Source organism: Bactrocera tryoni, chromosome 3, assembly GCF_016617805.1.
Source record: "Bactrocera tryoni isolate S06 chromosome 3, CSIRO_BtryS06_freeze2, whole genome shotgun sequence".
Lineage (NCBI taxonomy): Eukaryota > Metazoa > Arthropoda > Insecta > Diptera > Tephritidae > Bactrocera > Bactrocera tryoni.
In genome coordinates this window covers 30,104,222-30,113,560 of record NC_052501.1, presented here as the reverse complement: position 1 = coordinate 30,113,560, position 9,339 = coordinate 30,104,222, and positions in this window count along the sequence as shown.

The window sequence follows — 9,339 nt, the reverse complement described above, 5'->3', positions numbered from 1 at the left end:
AACCGGTTTCACCCATATTTCGTACATGTCATCAGGGTTTTAAGAAAATATTATGCACCGAATTTTCATTGAAGCGACGCCACGCCCATTTTCCATTTTAAGAAAAATCCTGGGTGCAGCTTCCTTCCTTCGATTTCTTCCATTTTTGAACTGTGTATGGAAATGCCTGAAGGAAACGACTCTATAGAGTTTGGTCGACATTGCTATAGTAGTTTCCGAGATACAAAAAACTTAGTAGGGGGAGGGACCACGCCCACTTTTCCAAAAAAATTACGTCCAAATATGCCCCTTCCTAATGCGATCCTTTGTGCCAAATTTCACTTCAATATCTTTATTTATGGCTTAGTTATGACACTTTATAGGTTTTCGGTTTTCGCCATTTTGTGGGCGTGACAGTGGGCCGATTTTGCCCATCTTCGAGCCTAACCTTCTTATGGAGCCAAGAAATACGTGTACCAAGTTTCATCATGATATCTCAATGTTTACTCAAGTTACAGCTTGCACGGGCGGACAGACAGACATCCGGATTTCAAATCTACTCGTCACCCTGATCACTTTGGTATATATAACCCTATATCTGACTCTTTTAGTTTTAGGACCTACAAACAACCGTTATGTGAACAAAACTATAATACTCTCCTTAGCAACTTTGTTGCGAGAGTATAAAAACAGATATCCTGAGCAAATAAAATTCTCACAATCTGATGTTGAAGTTGAGCTAAAAAAATTATTGGACCACACTGCGTCACAAATTTTAGAGTAGCAACGCGATGTAATTAATGAACGCAATGAGTCCTCTAATTACATAGGAAAATGTGGATTTGATGGCCGTCCTGTTTTAATTCAATTTCAAAAGGAATCCGCAAGTGAATTAACTTCAAAACTTTCCTGGTATTATCTTTCTTCATCAGTCTGTAAAACTTTAATTAACGCTCCCGATGTTATTCAATATGCACTACTTTCAATTGGAGAGCTCTCAAAAGAATCTGCTGAGTCAAGCAATAAGGACATTAAGATGTATCGACTCCATCATACATGAAAGAACTAACGGGTTACTACAAATCAGAACTTGTTCAACCGATTGCTCTTGAGCTCAGCTCCTTTCAACACCAGTCGAACAAAACCGTCATGCAAAGTAAAATTACTTTTTGATTTAGAAGAATAATATTCAAAAAATTCCTTTTTTCGTTTATAATTTTTTTTAATTTAATATATTATAATTAATTAATATTCGTTACCATCACCGGGTGTGCGAGTAGAAAATGGGGGAGGGAGATTTTAAAAAGCTTTGGCAAAAATTTCACTTTTATGTAAGCAGTGGAAGTATTTTTGGCCGCTGATTCCATACAAGACCGACCACTGTGCGATTGGGCGCTGAAATGTAGAAAACAGCCTCAATTGGGGAACTAAAAAGTGGTTTTATACCAGGAGAACGAACTGGACCACACTTCTATCATCACTACCGCCAAATCGGTTCAATTAGGTTGCGGTATTCTGCCGCAAACCGTCGTACGACATCTGTTTGTGTCTTAACATATAAAAGTAACTTACCGGGAAGAAATTTAAGTTGAATCAGAATGTTCCACTTACTACATTCTTATATCGTCAACTACCAAATAAGATAATCAAAAATTTTTGAAAATAAACTTCTCAAATGAAACTCGAAAACGTTAATCCAGTTTTATCCCAAACCCCATTATTGATTTTAAACACTTTATTTTCTTAACGCTAGCTCAGAAATGAAGTTTCTGTTAAATATGCAAAATAATCGAAAAACGTTCAGTCTTAAGAAAATCTGCTTAAAATTTAAAAAATTGCGAAACTGGTCAGCGACACTTTATCTAGGCAGCAAATAAAACCAACACATTAAAAAGAGTTCAGCATATCAGATATCATCAAGTAGTTTTAGCATGAAAGTAGTTAACACTGTCGTAATACTTCGCAAGTGAATAGAGGATAGAACTGAGCTAAAATTGAAAGTTAAGAAAATAAACAAGTAAGAAAGGAGTGTAACCGAACATTTTATGTTCTTGCAACATGTAGGCATCAAATCCAAAGAAATGTCTTATCTTATCTTGTAAAACGTAAAAGTATCGAAATCTTTAGTTTTATATATACTTATACTATATATGTATGTTAGAACAAGTAAGGAAGAACTAAGTTCGGGTGTCACCGAACATTTTAAACTCTCGCATGATAAAGTGATAATAATTTACATATTTTTTTATTTTGCTGTAAACTTAATTAGATTAGATCAATTTGTGTACTTTGAGTATTGAATTGTATTTTCATTTCCTAATGTATATATCGGGTGATTTTTTAAGAGCTTGATAACTTTTTTTTAAAAAAAAACGCATAAAATTTGCAAAATCTCATCGGTTCTTTATTTGAAACGTTAGATTGGTTCATGACATTTACTTTTTGAAGATAATTTCATTTAAATGTTGACCGCGGCTGCGTCTTAGGTGGTCCATTCGGAAAGTCCAATTTGGGGCAACTTTTTCGAGCATTTCGGCCGGAATAGCCCGAATTTCTTCGGAAATGTTGTCTTCCAAAGCTGGAATAGTTGCTGGCTTATTTCTGTAGACTTTAGACTTGACGTAGCCCCACAAAAAATAGTCTAAAGGCGTTAAATCGCATGATCTTGGTGGCCAACTTACGGGTCCATTTCTTGAGATGAATTGTTCTCCGAAGTTTTCCCTCAAAATGGCCATAGAATCGCGAGCTGTGTGGCATGTAGCGCCATCTTGTTGAAACCACATGAGTCAACATTTAAAATGAAATTATCTTCAAAAAGTAAATGTCATGAACCAATCTAACGTTTCAAATAAAGAACCGATGAGATTTTGCAAATTTTATGCGTTTTTTTTTTTAAAAAAGTTATCAAGCTCTTAAAAAATCACCCGATATTATACAGAGAAGGCATCAGATGGAATTCAAAATAGCGTTATATTGGAAGAAGGCGTGGTTGTTAACCGATTTCACCCATATTTCGTACATGTCATCAGGGTGTTAACAAAATATTATATACCGAATTTCATTGAAATCGGTATAGTAGTTCCCGAGATATGGTTTTTGGTCCATAAGTGGGCGACGCCACGCCCATTTTCAATTTTGAAAAAAAGCCTGGGTGCAGCTTCTTTTTGCCATTTCTTCCGTAAAATTTAGTGTTTCTGACGTTTTTTGTTAGTCAGTTAACGCACTTTTAGTGATTTTCAACATAACCTTTGTATAGGAGGTGGGCGTGGTTATTATCCGATTTCTTCCATTTTTGAACTGTATATGGAAATGCCTGAAGGAAACGACTCTGTAGAGTTTGGTTGACATAGCTATAGTAGTTTTCGAGATATGTACAAAAAACTTAGTAGGGGCCACGCTCACTTTTCCAAAAAAATTGCGACAAAATATGCCCCTCTCTAATGCGATCCTTTGTGCCAAATTTCACTTTAATATCTTTATTTATGGCTTAGTTATGACACTTTATAGGTTTTCGGTTTTCGCCGTTTTGTGGGCGTGGCAGTGGGCCGATTTTACCCATCTTCGATCTTAACCTTCTTATGGAGCCATGAAATACGTGTACCAAGTTTCATCATGATATCTCAATTTTTACTCAAGTTACAGCTTGCACGGACGGACAGACGGACAGACGGACGGACGTCACCCGTCTACTCGTCACCCTGATCACTTTGGTATATATAACCCTATATCTAACTCTTTTAGTTTTAGGACTTACAAATAACCGTTATGTGAACAAAACTATAATACTCTCCTTAGCAACTTTGTTGCGAGAGTATAAAAACGATGAGCATTTTATGGAGTATATGGCGTTGTATTAACATGCCGCATATTAAAAAATGTTCACTGGGTTTCACTAAGGTACCTCACATACAATCACCAATCATTTGGAGTAAATTCAGACGGATGTTCGAAAATCCTGTTTTCAATCCGTTTTTGATACACAAAATTACTATTGTCAGGACAAGATTTTCTCTGAATTTCAATTGTATATCTCATGCATTGACCGATATTTCCGGTCAAAAGTCAACTACACCTGTAGATACTGGGACCCACATATTCGGTACCTAGAGGCTTGAACAGTTTTGGTTGGACTTGGACAATTTTCGGTCATAAGATGGCATACCTTATCTATGTTATCGTATAATGAAACAACAGTTTCATCGCGAAAAGAAAACACTATAAATGAAACATAAGCATATTAAAAAATTTGGGCATTACAAATGGAAAGAAGGACAGAAGTTAAAGGACAAGAGGTATGACCAAATTAAAAAAAAATCGATACAAAGCCACACTCGAAGTTATGTACATACTATATGTATATGCTCTGTAGTACAAATATATGTATATACAAATCTATAAATGTACCTAAATATTCTTCTACATATATGTATGTATATAAGCATAGTGTAACGGCCATTGCAAGGATCTACATAAATACACATTGACATAGTCCAGTTAAACACACTGCGCCATTAACTTGTTTCATTTTTACCCGACTAAGAGCCGAGCGGTTAATACGGGATATTTAATGGATGAAGTGCTAAGGATAAACAATGAAAGACAGCAACAACCACTATGTTGGGCATCTGATGTGCAAAAAACGAAAGCCTAGCTAAGGTTGCATCTGGGCTGAAGCTAAAAAGTGAACCAAAGCGTTCACTTTGCAAGAAGGCAAATGTTACTCTATGTGAAATAGCAAACAAATAGCGGAACAACTCTTTACTCTATATTATACTCTTACAGCGTTTGTCCGGAAAGTAATGGGACTGAGTCGATTTAAGAAATTTATTGAACCACTCTTTACAATTCTTAAAAACTTTCAAAATAGCCTCCTTCTGCGTCAATGCAGCGCTGTCAGCGACAGAGATATTTTCAAGCATTGAAGGCGTCACGGAAGGCATTCTCCGGAATAGCCTCGGAAGATTGCCTCCCTGATTGCCTCACCTGTAATAACGATATTAAAAATATATAATTTTTTCAATTTTCAGTATTCAAATCGAGAAGCAATTAATATAACGAGATAAAGTGCAAATTGTCCAAATCGAATCAAAACTCTTCAGTACCTTTAGCTGACTTTTTACTCTTTCCGAACTTCTGCGCTAATTGTGAGCTAACTCAATGAAAATGGGATAAATTGGCAAAAAATTGGCAAAAAATTGGCCTAGCCCTCATATATGGCAATTATATCTATATACTACTTCTAATGATTTTCGTTATTTTATGCCGAACACACCAGTCAGTGATTATTGGTTATATTCAAAATTGCTTGAAAATATGTTCTCGAGTATAGCTAAACCATGCCAAATTGGATACAATCAGCCTCTCACTTTCACTGTCCCCAGTATGCCCCAAAAATTATTTCGGTCTTTCCACCTGACCACCTTCAGGGTGATGATGTGATGTGATATTATAATGAAATTAAATAAACAATTTTTCTTCAAAATTATATGGTTTAGCGCTAAATTAGAATGGAATTAGTTCAGACCTTGTCCTAAGCCTCATGCAAATTCCGATTCTATGGTTGCCATTTTCTACATTAACTCAATTTATTAAATTTAGCCTCTTCGGTCGAGTTAGTATCACATGTCACACGTATCTCAGTTAAAGATGTTTTTAACATAGTTTTAGCTAACACGAACTAAAATATAGCTGTAAAAGTAAGTCCTAGTTTATAGCCTTCAATATATGTATGTAAGTCACGAGGATTTCAATTTTGATTAATATATTAACGAATCATCGAATAATAAGTAATTTAGTTCGAAAACTCTAAAGAAATTGCTATGGGCGATCACTTAACCCACTTGTAATTTGCGCAGTTGTTTTCATTATTTTGAAATTTTCTTACAAATTAAGGAACAGTTTTAAGAGAACTTAATAAGAATTGGGCGAAATGAAAAGTTATAACTTATAATCAAAATAGAAAAATAAACAAAATAAGTTCGTTAAAATTCATATTTAGTCTATTAGTGTAAGGACTATTAGAAGCATAGCATAGAATACAAGGTGTGTTCCAAAGTAAACAGGACTAAAAAAAAAAGAGCAAATGTTTTTTTTGGCAAAATCAATTTATTTTACAGGGTCCGACACTCGAAATGTAACCAACTTCAAAAAAGACTGCAACGTCACGTGAGAGCGAAGTCGACGACGAAGTGCCAATCAAATGGCTAAAGAACTGAAAATATCCGACCGCAGCATCCGACGCATATTGAAAAATGAGCTCAAGGTCAAGCCTTACAAGTTCCAAAAGGCCCAAAATTCCAAACATTGTGTTTTCTGACAAAAAAATTTTTCCAATTGACCAATTCGTAAAATCTCAAAACGATAGGGTTTACTTGACCGACCGTTCATACGAGAATCCAAGTCATCGGTTGGGCACCAGAAGGCAGCACCCGCCACAAATAATGGTTTGGGCAGCTGTCTCCGCAGATGGGCGCTCTCCAATTGTTTTCATCGAGCCTGGCGTCAAAGTAAATGCGACATACGACATCCCGTATTATCGGGAAAGTTTTCTGGAGGCTACTTTGAAGCCGTGGGCAAACAAACCTTTCAGTCGCAAACCATGGACGTTTCAACAAGACTCAGCATCGTCTCACAAAGCGCGAATGGGTGAAAAACAACATTCCGAACTTCATTACGACCACACAATGGCTCTTGAATTCACCAGCGAATCCAACGGATTATTCTCTGCATAACGCTTTCCTTTCACGGGTAAATGCATTTTTCCGAAAAGGAAGAAATCGCAAGGTGCCATTTCAGGTGAATACGGGGAGTGGTTAATGGTTAAAATGTGTCCTTGGGTCAAATAATCGGTCACAATCTGTCCTTGGAATGTTGTATTCTAAGCACTTTTTGGTTGTCAGTCAATTTGTGCGGAATAAACCGTGCACACACCTTTCGTAAGCCTAAATGTTCGGTCAAAATGCGATAAATCGATGTTTTGGAGATGTTCAATTCCATTTCCATGAATTTCAATGCTGATTTCGGCTGCTTTTTGATGAATTCAAGCACAGTTTCGATGGAATTTCCGGTGATCACGGATTTTGATTGGCCCACATGTTGATCGTCATTTATGTCCTCACGACCACTTTGAAAACGTTGAAACCACTCGTGCACTCTGCTATGGGATATGCAATCATCGCCGTAAACTTGTTTCATCAATTGAAACGTTTCGGAAAAAATTTTACCAATTTTAAAACAAATTTCTTCGAAGCTCATTTTCGCACCGATAACACAAATATACTGACACTTAAAACGCAATAACTTCACTACCATACTATGAAAGGACATAAAATCTCACTGAACAATCGATAAAGATAGCAGACTCCAGTCGACATATAGATGGCGCCACCAGGTGGCGCTAGATTCAGAAAGTCCTGTTTACTTTAAAAATCACCTTCTAAAAATATTAACTTATAATAAACTATAAGTCAAGTCCTTATTTAGTTTTGTTAAATAATCTTAGAAAAGAAGTCCTATATGCATCAAGTTGGTCTTGAAGAAAGGTTGGGACCGATATTACTCATATTTGGTACTTGATAATATGAATGATAGGTAAGCCAAAGAGACGAACATCATTACATTGTGTAAATGCGAGCGTAGGGAAATAGTTAAACGATATTACCTACACAATTTACCACAACCATTGCCTAACTTTTAATACTATTCCTATAAACTCCTTATGCTATACTAGAGCATACCTATCTCGATTTGTAATAGTCTTAAAATAAATTGAATTTTTTAGAATATAGATATGTATTGACTAACTACATATTTTTTGTGACAAAAAAAGTAACCATAAATTGTAAAAAATGCATAATATTTAATTCTTCATCATTTATTTTACCACCTTCAAAGTAATCCCCACCAGATGTAATGCACTTATGCCAACGATTTTTCCAGTCCTCGAAACAGATTTCATAACCACTTTTTGGGAGGGCCTTTAACTCCTTCAGCGAATTTTGTTTTATCTCTTCGATCGACTGAAAACGGATTCAACGGAGCGGCAATTTCAGTTTGAGGTACAAGAAAAAATCACACGGAGGCAATGAGGTGAATACGGTGATAGTTCGATGGTATTCATTGCGTTTTTGGCTTTAAATTCGGTCACAATCGTACTCTTTTTGAAAAGAATTCATATCCTTCACCTTTTTAATATTTTCATCGATTCAAGAGGTCAAATATCGTCCAGAACGAGGCATGTCTTCAACGATTCCTCGACCGTCTTTGAAGGCTTTGTACCTCTCGTAGGCTTGTGCTTTTGATAAAACTGAATCAGCGTAAGCCTTTTCCAACACTCGTTACCATTCTGCACACGAAATTTGGTTAGCAATATAAAATTTAAGACAAATTCTTTGTTCGATATTTTTATCCATGTACTAGCAGCTGTTGTGAACAAATTCATTGACAGATCGCGCTCTTCTTTGGCAAAGTAATTAAGGACAGTTCTAGCAACTTTTCAAAATATATTTTTTTGAAATATAATTTACCCGCGGAATTTAATTACATATTAACAAAATTTTATCAGCACTGATTAGGTTATACTGCCCGCCTGTCATGTCATACATAGACGTACTGCTTCATAGCATTATACAAGGTCTGTCGCAAAAGAAACAGAACTTTTTAAATATAACTGTTTCTGCTGGCGCCACCTATTGGTGGGTATATGAAATAAAAAGCTTGATCTTTTGTTGACATTTCGTAGAAATTTTAAGACAATTGGATAACTACAATCGATGTTATCGATCAAAAAGTGACAGCAGCTTTTGGGCATCGGTCGTAAAATGCAAAGAGCAAATATTAGAGTTCGTCCCACCTGGCCAAACGATTAATGCTGTGTTTTACCCTGGTGTTATGAAGCGTCTTTTGTCACGCATTCGTCGTGCTCGACCACAATACCGTGAGGCAGGGTCCTGGCGCCTGTTGCACGATAATGCGCCGTGTCATCGGTCGACGCTTGTCACTGATTTTTTGACAAAAACTCCGTATTAACCATTAATCACTCACCCCACTTACCTGATCTGGCACCCTGTGATTTTTACCTATTAGGAAAACTTCATTTGTCCATGAAAGGACACTGGTTTCTATCCAAAAGGCGACCACCGATATTCTCAAGAGTATTCCGAAAAATGACCTTAATGACCGGGCTAACAAATGTTGTTTCTTTGGTTTCTGTTTCGGTGCGTAAATGTACAGAGAGATGGTTTTCCAACTCGTGAGCACGCCACGTACAGCCGGCCGTGTGAAAAACATAGCATTTCCAAATTTATGCCACATACTTCTAGCGACTATCCTTATGCCCTATTGATTCTCATCTCAAATGCA